Genomic DNA, 8100 nt, shown 5'->3' with positions numbered 1-8100 from the left:
TCAAATATCACTATTAAAGGAGGAAACACATCGTTAGACCTTTGTTTCATCTAGATTCCTCTCCCTTCAGCGGGCGGAATATGTTAGCCCATCTGTTTCTCACTCATTCATTTTTATCATGACTGATTAGCCTCGAGAACTCTGCTGACCCAGGCCCTGCTGTCTGTCTTAGAGATCAGAACCAACAGGGGCAACGCCCTCTTTTCACTTCCCACAATCCACTGCTAAGGACGCCTATCGCTCCGCGCTGTTTGTTTTCCTAGGCAGATGCCTGGGTGTTGCTCTCTATAGACAGCGTGTTGAGACCTGGAAGGAAGAAGCAGAAAGCAAGAGGCCATCTTTAAGAGCCAATGGTACTCCCGCAACGTCCTAGACGCACATTGGGGGCAGTTAGTAGTACATCGGCTTCTGTCCCTGTCCGTAGATGCATGACATTTAGGAATATATCCTGTACGGAAGGACAGACGAGTGGTTTCATTTCCCGAAAATCCCTCAAGCCTCCTCTCATAGGAGAGTTCAGATGTCCCCTCTGAAGTTTCAATCTTTTTCTATTAGCTAACTAGACAGCTTCACAGGAGAAATAAGAACTGGTTTGTGCACACTGTGCTGGATGTTTTATGTCAACTTGACACAAACTAGAGCATCAGATAAGTGGGAGCCTCAACTGAGAATATACCTCCATAAGATCAGGCTGTAGGGCATTTTCTCAATGAGTGATCAATGAGGGGAGGGCCCAGTCCATGGTGGGCAGGACCATCTCTGGGCTGGGTGTCCCGGGTTCTATAAGAGCAAGCTTTGGGGAGCAAGCCAGAAAGCAGTACTTCTCCATGGCCTCTGCATCAGCTCCTGCCTCCAGGTTCCTGACTTCTTTCAGCGATGAACTGTGATGTGGAAGTGTAATAATAAATAAACTGAAAATTAAACTGAAAAAGCCCTTTCCTTGCCAACTTGCTTTTAGTCTTGCTGTTTCATCAGAGCTAAAGAAATTCTGACTAGGACACCCAAGAACCATTTAATACACAAAAAGTCAAAAGGGGGAACAGATGGATGAAGCCTACAGACCCTCTAGGGGACAGAGAAGGGTAGGGTCCTCTGGCGATTTAGAGCAGCAGTTTTCAACCTGTAGGTCGCCATCCCTTTGGGGGTCGTATACCAGATATCCTGCATACCAGATATTTACATTACTGTTAACGGAACAGTAGTAAAATTAAAGCCATGAAATAGCAAGGAAAATCATTTTGTGGCTGGGGTCACCACAACATGAGGAACTGTATTAAAGGGTCGCAGCATCAGGAAGGTCGCAAGCCATTGCTGCGGAGGGATGGGAAACGGTTTGAGGATGAATGAGTCTGGAGACCACACAATGGCCTGAGGAAAAGGTCCCTCGGGCTCCAGTGTCATGTCGGATTTTCAGTCTCTTCTTCAGTGAGATGAATTTAATCTTCCTCCATTAATGAAATTTCAGCTAGAAGATTGAAACAGCAATCGGGCTCTCCTGAGTCTATCTGGTCTTCAGATAGATAGGAGAACCCAGAGGAGGCTTCCTCTGCATCTGCTCGTCCCTGGACCCTTCCTTTTATGCCCACATCATTGCTTCTTTGGAGCGTTGCTTTCTGAGCCATAATGCTTTAACCGCATTTAATCTGTCCATCCACTTCCACCAAAGCAAAGCGGCATCTGGACTGCAGCCCCTGTACCTACCCAGGTTGTCTTCCTCCACTAGACTGTGGCAGAAATTCAATGCTGTCCTCGGGAGCAAGTAATCGGAAAAACAACACAAAGAATTAAACACTAGGTCAAGACCCTTGGTGGATCGCATCCAAACTAGTTTTGCTTTCAAATTCAAAAGGCCACGTTTGAGAAACCTAGGAGGGAGATGAAACTGACTATTACAAAGCTTCACACAGAGTCAGCACAGAGTGCCCCTCCACCTCACCATCAGCGGCCGCACCAGCACCACACCGTAACACCATGACACTGTGAGCTGGCAGATACGGGCACAGTTCGAGTGCGCGCCCAGCTAATTATTGACATAATGCGTTGCACCCCCATAGTTCTGCCACCAACCAAACAACTTCAGCAAGTACAGGGAACATTGCAGGGGACCTCAACACGCAGTACTTTTTAGAGATTCTATTTTCTGTAGAATTGCACAGCTGGATAATTCTCATAAGCAAAACCACTGAGCCTTGAATGGCCAAACTGAATAGAATTTTCAGAAGTGGGAATTGCGAGTATTTAAAGTATATTTCTGTTGTTCTCCCTGCCCTGCTTCGAGACCTCCACACATAACTGGGCTTTTGGCTTGTTTGGCGTAGAAGTGAATGGCCCAGTCTTAAACGAGATGGTAATATTCAAATATGTTGTTTGGAAGAACGATATCTCCCTATTTTAATCTTAGAACCTTAGATTGTCTATTAGAACCTCTATTTAAACTCAACTATAACCTTAGGTTGTGGATAGAGTTTGTAATTCATTTGTGCCCTCGTGAGTCAAATGGAGACTAAGAGAAAAGGATGAACGGGTGAGCATGGAGAGATTAACGTCATTCACTTGACCTTGAAACTTCATTTCTTCAGATGAGGCAGCCCAGAACACCAAGTCCTGAGTCCCTCATTACTGAGAAAATCACAGGAACTTGAAGATATATATATATATATATATATATATATATCCCTATTTCTAATGTTACATAAGCTGGTTTTATATGTGAAAGCATGTTCCAGAGCAGCAGAGGTGGTTCTGCAGTTAAACACACTCCCTGCTCTTCCAGAGGACCCAGGTTTGGTTCCAAGCACCTGCATGGCAGCTCACAACCACCTGTAACTCCAGCTTCAGGGGATCCAGTTCCCTTTTCTGGCCTCCTTGAGCACTGCGCTTACGTGGTGCACATACAGGCATGCAGACAAAATACTAGTGCACATAAAACATCTCTAAAAGCACTGTGTGCTAGGCAGTCAGAAACGAAGACAAATTAGCGTACTGACACAGGAACATCAAGGTTGTGAGAGATGCCGCAAATATGACAGATACAGAGTGAGTGGACCTAGCTTCAGGTAGAAAAAAATATTAGAATTCTTTGTATGGTTTGCCTCACATTCCTTTTCTGTGTGCTTTCATATATAGACATACTTATGGTATGTAGCTAGATACAAGTCGATATTGTCCATACCCAACAGTCTAGAGCAGTGGTTCTCCATCATCCTAATGCTGTGACCCTTAAATACAGTTTCTTATGTTGTGGTATTGAAAAAATATTTTTGTTGCGACTTTTTAAATGCAATTTTGCTACTGTTATGATTCACAGTAGATATCTGTGCTTCCCAACGACTTTAGGTGACCCCTGTGAAAGGGTTATTCGACCCCCAAAGGGGTTGCAGCTCACATTTTGAGAACGACTGGTCTAGAGAGTATTGCTGAACGGTACCAGAAACCATAACATAGTGACGCCCCCTACTAGTGAGAAGATCAATTACCTTACCTCAGCAGTTCAAGTACATTAAGTGGAAAATTCCAGAAAAACAGTTAATGCTACATCGCATACCACTCTGAGATTATGATGAAGTATCTACCACCGTGTTCTGTCCCACCTGAATGTGAAGCATCCTTTTGTCCAGCACATGCACACTATACGGGCCACTGACCTCATGATCAGTTCATAGCCATCTCCATGATATTGCAGACTTACGTCCGAGTAAAACATATTTTACTGTAAAATGTCTCCAAAGTCTCACACCACAGTAGTGATGCTCATGATTTTTTTCTCTTTTCCTATTCTTCTCCCTGCCTATTTTGTTTGAGATGGAGTCTCACCATGTACACCAGACTGGCTTTAAGCCTATTATAGCCCAGGGTGACCTCAGTCTTATGATCTCCTTACCTTAGCCTCAAGTACTGGGATCACAGGCATATGCAACTATACCCAGCATAGCAGCAATTTTCTTAAGACATCATTATGCTCCTTCTAGTTTATTGTTAGTTATGCTAATCTCTTTATTACGTATTTTCATATGTAATAGAATAGATGAACAACATACTACATGGGGGTTAGTATTACACAGGGTTTTAGGTACCTCTTGGGGGGGGCACTTTGGACTGTATTCCCCACGGATAAAGGGCTACGTGGCAAAAATGAAAACCCCACTATTTCCCCTGTGAACAAGAGAGACTGAAACATGTGTGCCCAGAGAGTCCTGAAGCCCTGGTGGGGCACATGAAGGACGAAAGAGGCAGAGCTAAAGGGGGGATGAGAGGTTTGGCTTGCTACACACATTTTATCCCACTGGACAGGGCAGGGGGAGGGGACTGCAGAAGAACATGGTGGGCTTGTGGTTTATTGTGCCTCTCCACTGCCATTTATCTGATACTTAGAGGGGTTCTTCTGTCTGTTAGAGCAAGAACAAAGAATTAACGGTAAGACAGCCCTCTCGTTTTAAAAAGATTTTTAATTTTTTGTTGCTGTTTTGTTTTTTCAAGACAGGGTTTCTCTATGAAGCTTTGGTTGTCGTAGATCTAGCTCTGTAGACCAGGCTGGCCTCAGACTCACAGAGTTCTGCCTGCCTCTGCCTCCCTCCCCCGAGTTCTGGGGTGAAAGGTGTATGCTACCACACCCAACTATTTTTAAATTTTATATGTATGGGTATTTTGCTTGCACGTGTGTGCACCATGGACATGCAGTGCCTGAGAAGGCCAGAAGAGGGTGTCATATCCTCTGGAACTGTAATTACAGATGACATTGAACTATCACATGGGTGCTGGGACTTGTGCCCAAGTCCTCTGCAAGAGCAGCCGGTGCTCTTAACTACCGACCGAGCCAGGTCCTCATTATTTTAAATAAATCATTTGTAAATAGCCTTTCTGCACCTGCTACCAAATCTTTAGTGTTGCTTGGCACTGCATTAATTTCAGACATGTGATTAGACAGGTTTTGAATTGGCTTTCCTTCCTACCCCAGGTATGAGTTTGTTCCAGCTGCTAGACACCTGCCTAAAGTCACAACTAAACGAACTGCCAAAGCAAATGCTCCATTGAGAAGTATTGCTCTTCCCATGATTGACAGCCCGGACAGAGGTGGCAAACACTAGAAATGACTAGCTGCTTTACGCAGGAAAGAAAATGAAAGCTCTGACCCAGTTCTGATCATCTCGGGCAGTAGGCATGGAGTTTGGCCAGCTGGAACCCAGAAAACTAAGAAAAAAAAAAAACCCTATAAATCACTGTAAGAATGGACCAGGGATCTTCTGCTAGCCCTTCAGGTTGGAGCATACGTGGTTGGGGGCACCTGTTCTTGCTGTCATCACTTGGGGGTGGGGTGGGGTACCCTGTAGCATCCTTTGCTTCTGACTCAGAACCAGAGCACTCACGCTGATTGCCAAAGTCTCTGCCCTTGCTGCTTGGCTGCAGGTGGGGCTGGGAAAGTTATCAGCTTCTGCCTAACAAGACGGGGAATACTCTAAACTAGCAATGGGTCTCAGATGTTGATGTCCAAAGAGAAAGTTAAAATGCGCTCCTCTGAGCAGCTCCTGCCCCATTCCCATGACACTGCTGGTCCTGGCTCCCAGCACTACTCTGCTGCTTGCTTTTCTCCTGGCTTCTTTTTCTTGATGGAATAGTACCTGTGACAACACAGAGTGGTATTCAGGCTGTGTTTCTCATTCCTAGTGCAGCGCTCCCTCCCCAAATCCTTGGAAATTCTGGAGTTATATTGGTCTTGAGAGCTCATTTGATTCTAATGAGGCCATTTGTGGTGGGCCCCTGGGTAGCTTCAGGATGAAGGCTGGTAAACCAGGAAGACCAGGTTCGATTAAAGGCTTAGGCCTTGCAGCCTGTCCCCGTGCCTTCTGACGAGGGGAGAAGGAGGATAGATGGGTTAACCATCAGTGACCAATTATTTAATCAACTCTGCCTAAGACGTGATTAAAGGATGGGGTTTGGAGAGCGTTTGAGTTGGCAAACACATCCACGCGCGGTGTAAAACTTCCTTGTGTCAACATTTATTAAATAAATAAAGCCAATAAATTTTTAAAGGAGGCCTTTTGTGCATGGTTGCCTGATAGGAACTGTCACAACAGGCCACCAGCAACATGGACCCGCCAAGCATAAAAGCCCCAGCAGCCTTGTCCAGAAAAAGCCTCCGAGAGTGCTTCTTTACCACCTGCCTGCTCGACCTCGGCCTGACATCAATCTTGGATGAACTACTGTGACCGGAGCTTGTTTCAAAATACACCGCATAGGTGCGGTTGCTGGTGATTCAGTGAGTGGCGTGCACAGCTGCCTTCCAAAGTACGTGTCTGATTCTGACTTTTCTCTCTAAAGACTTGCCCTGGTCTCCACGCCTTTGAAGACACCCACAGTTCACCACAGCATTTATATTCTTGTTGTGGTGCCTTGTTGTTCCCACTGCAGTGCTGTTACCAAATAAATCTAGATTGCTTTGGCTTCAGCTCGAATTTCTTTGTGTTTTTCTTGATTGGCAGCCGGGAGGACAGCATATGCCGACTCGATGGGGACATTGTTTCTCTGCTCAGGGCTCTGCTGGACCCCATTCTGTGCACGGTTTGCCCTGGCGGTTCATGGTAAAACAATAAGCACAAATCAAAGCGCCTGTCTGGGCCCCTGAGGCATTCTTTAAAATTATTGAACCAGAGGAGAGGGTGGTGGGAATTCCCAAGTTATAGTCACTGTGAGAACTGCAGGTGACCTGGGACTTAGGAATGACATTAATGTAGGACTGAGCTGTGTCCAGGATTACTTTGGATCGTTAAATACCCAGTTCGTGTCAGAGAGTTGGAGAAATGATGGCATAAATATCAAATATTAGTTGTAAAAAGGAAAACAAAACCGAACAAAGTCCATCAGCCCCAATGTGCTTGCAACTCTTTTCTTCCCCCTATCTGGCATTCTGTCTTTCCCTAACTCTTCTTCCTCCACCTCCCCCCTTAAAACTATAGTTTATTTTTACTTGCGTGTATGTATTAATTTAAGGGCACCGCTTTCACGCAGTACCTGCAGAGGCCAGAGGAGGCAACAGATTCCCTGGAGCCGGAGTTACAGGCAGCTGTGAGCCACCTGCCTGGGTGCTGGGATCTGAACCCAGGTCCTCTGGTAGAGCAGCCAGTGCTCTTAACCGCTGAGTCAACTCTCCAGCCCTGCACCATTCTCTTTTAATCCCCACTCTTTGCCATAGTTTCTTTTTCTGTTCTTTTGTGGGTAATGTCAAACCTGTGATCCATTTACTCTTCTGCATGCTGCGGTCCTAAGTTACCCCAATTTCTGAACACTTACACCCAGACGCCCCACCTTCACTCCAAATGCAGCTGTCCAACACAGAAAGGCAGACCGTTTCAAGTGTGTGAGCCGCTTCCCTTACATAGCTAATCCGGTGGCTTGGCCATTCAGATGCCAAGGCAGACAGCATACGCTGCCTCTTAGTCCTTCCTGGTTAATCCTGCGTAATGTCATTGATCTTAGCCTTGAATGTGTTTCTCTAATGCTGTACACACCACTCTAGTTCAGCTTCTTGTTGGCTTATGCAACTTCTCTGGCTGTTGCAATAGTCATAGGCCAGGCTAACAGGCATCTGACTAGACTTCTCCCTGGCGCGATCTGCACTCTGCCCCAGAGTCTTCATGAGGGCATGCTTTCGTGAGTGTTCTGCTCTCAAAGCATGGTGGCAGTCAGCTTTCCATGGCTGTAACAAATGGCGAAGACAATCCCTTTACCGTCGAGGCTTACCTGGGCTCACGTGTTGGAAATTACAATCAACCTTCCACTGGCCTCTCGGCTCTGTGCTGAGGTCACACACGATGGACGACCTCAGGGCATGGTGGAGCAAAACCGCTCATCTCACGTGAGGACAAGATGCAGAAGAGGAAATATCAGGATTCTCCAATCCCCTTGGAGAGCACACTCCCAGAGATCCAATTTCCTTCTCTTAGGCTCGACCCCCCAAGGGCTCTACCGCAGCTCAATGTGCCACAGTCTGGGGACCGTACCTGGAGCACTTAGGCCTTTGGGGGACATTCCAGATCCAAGTAACAGTGATATGGGAGGTGGTACAATCTTGTAAGCCTGCCTGCAAGACCTTGAGAGTCTGCCCCG

This window comes from Arvicola amphibius, chromosome 10 (genome assembly GCF_903992535.2).
Source record: "Arvicola amphibius chromosome 10, mArvAmp1.2, whole genome shotgun sequence".
NCBI lineage: Eukaryota > Metazoa > Chordata > Mammalia > Rodentia > Cricetidae > Arvicola > Arvicola amphibius.
This window is presented reverse-complemented; position numbering follows the sequence as displayed.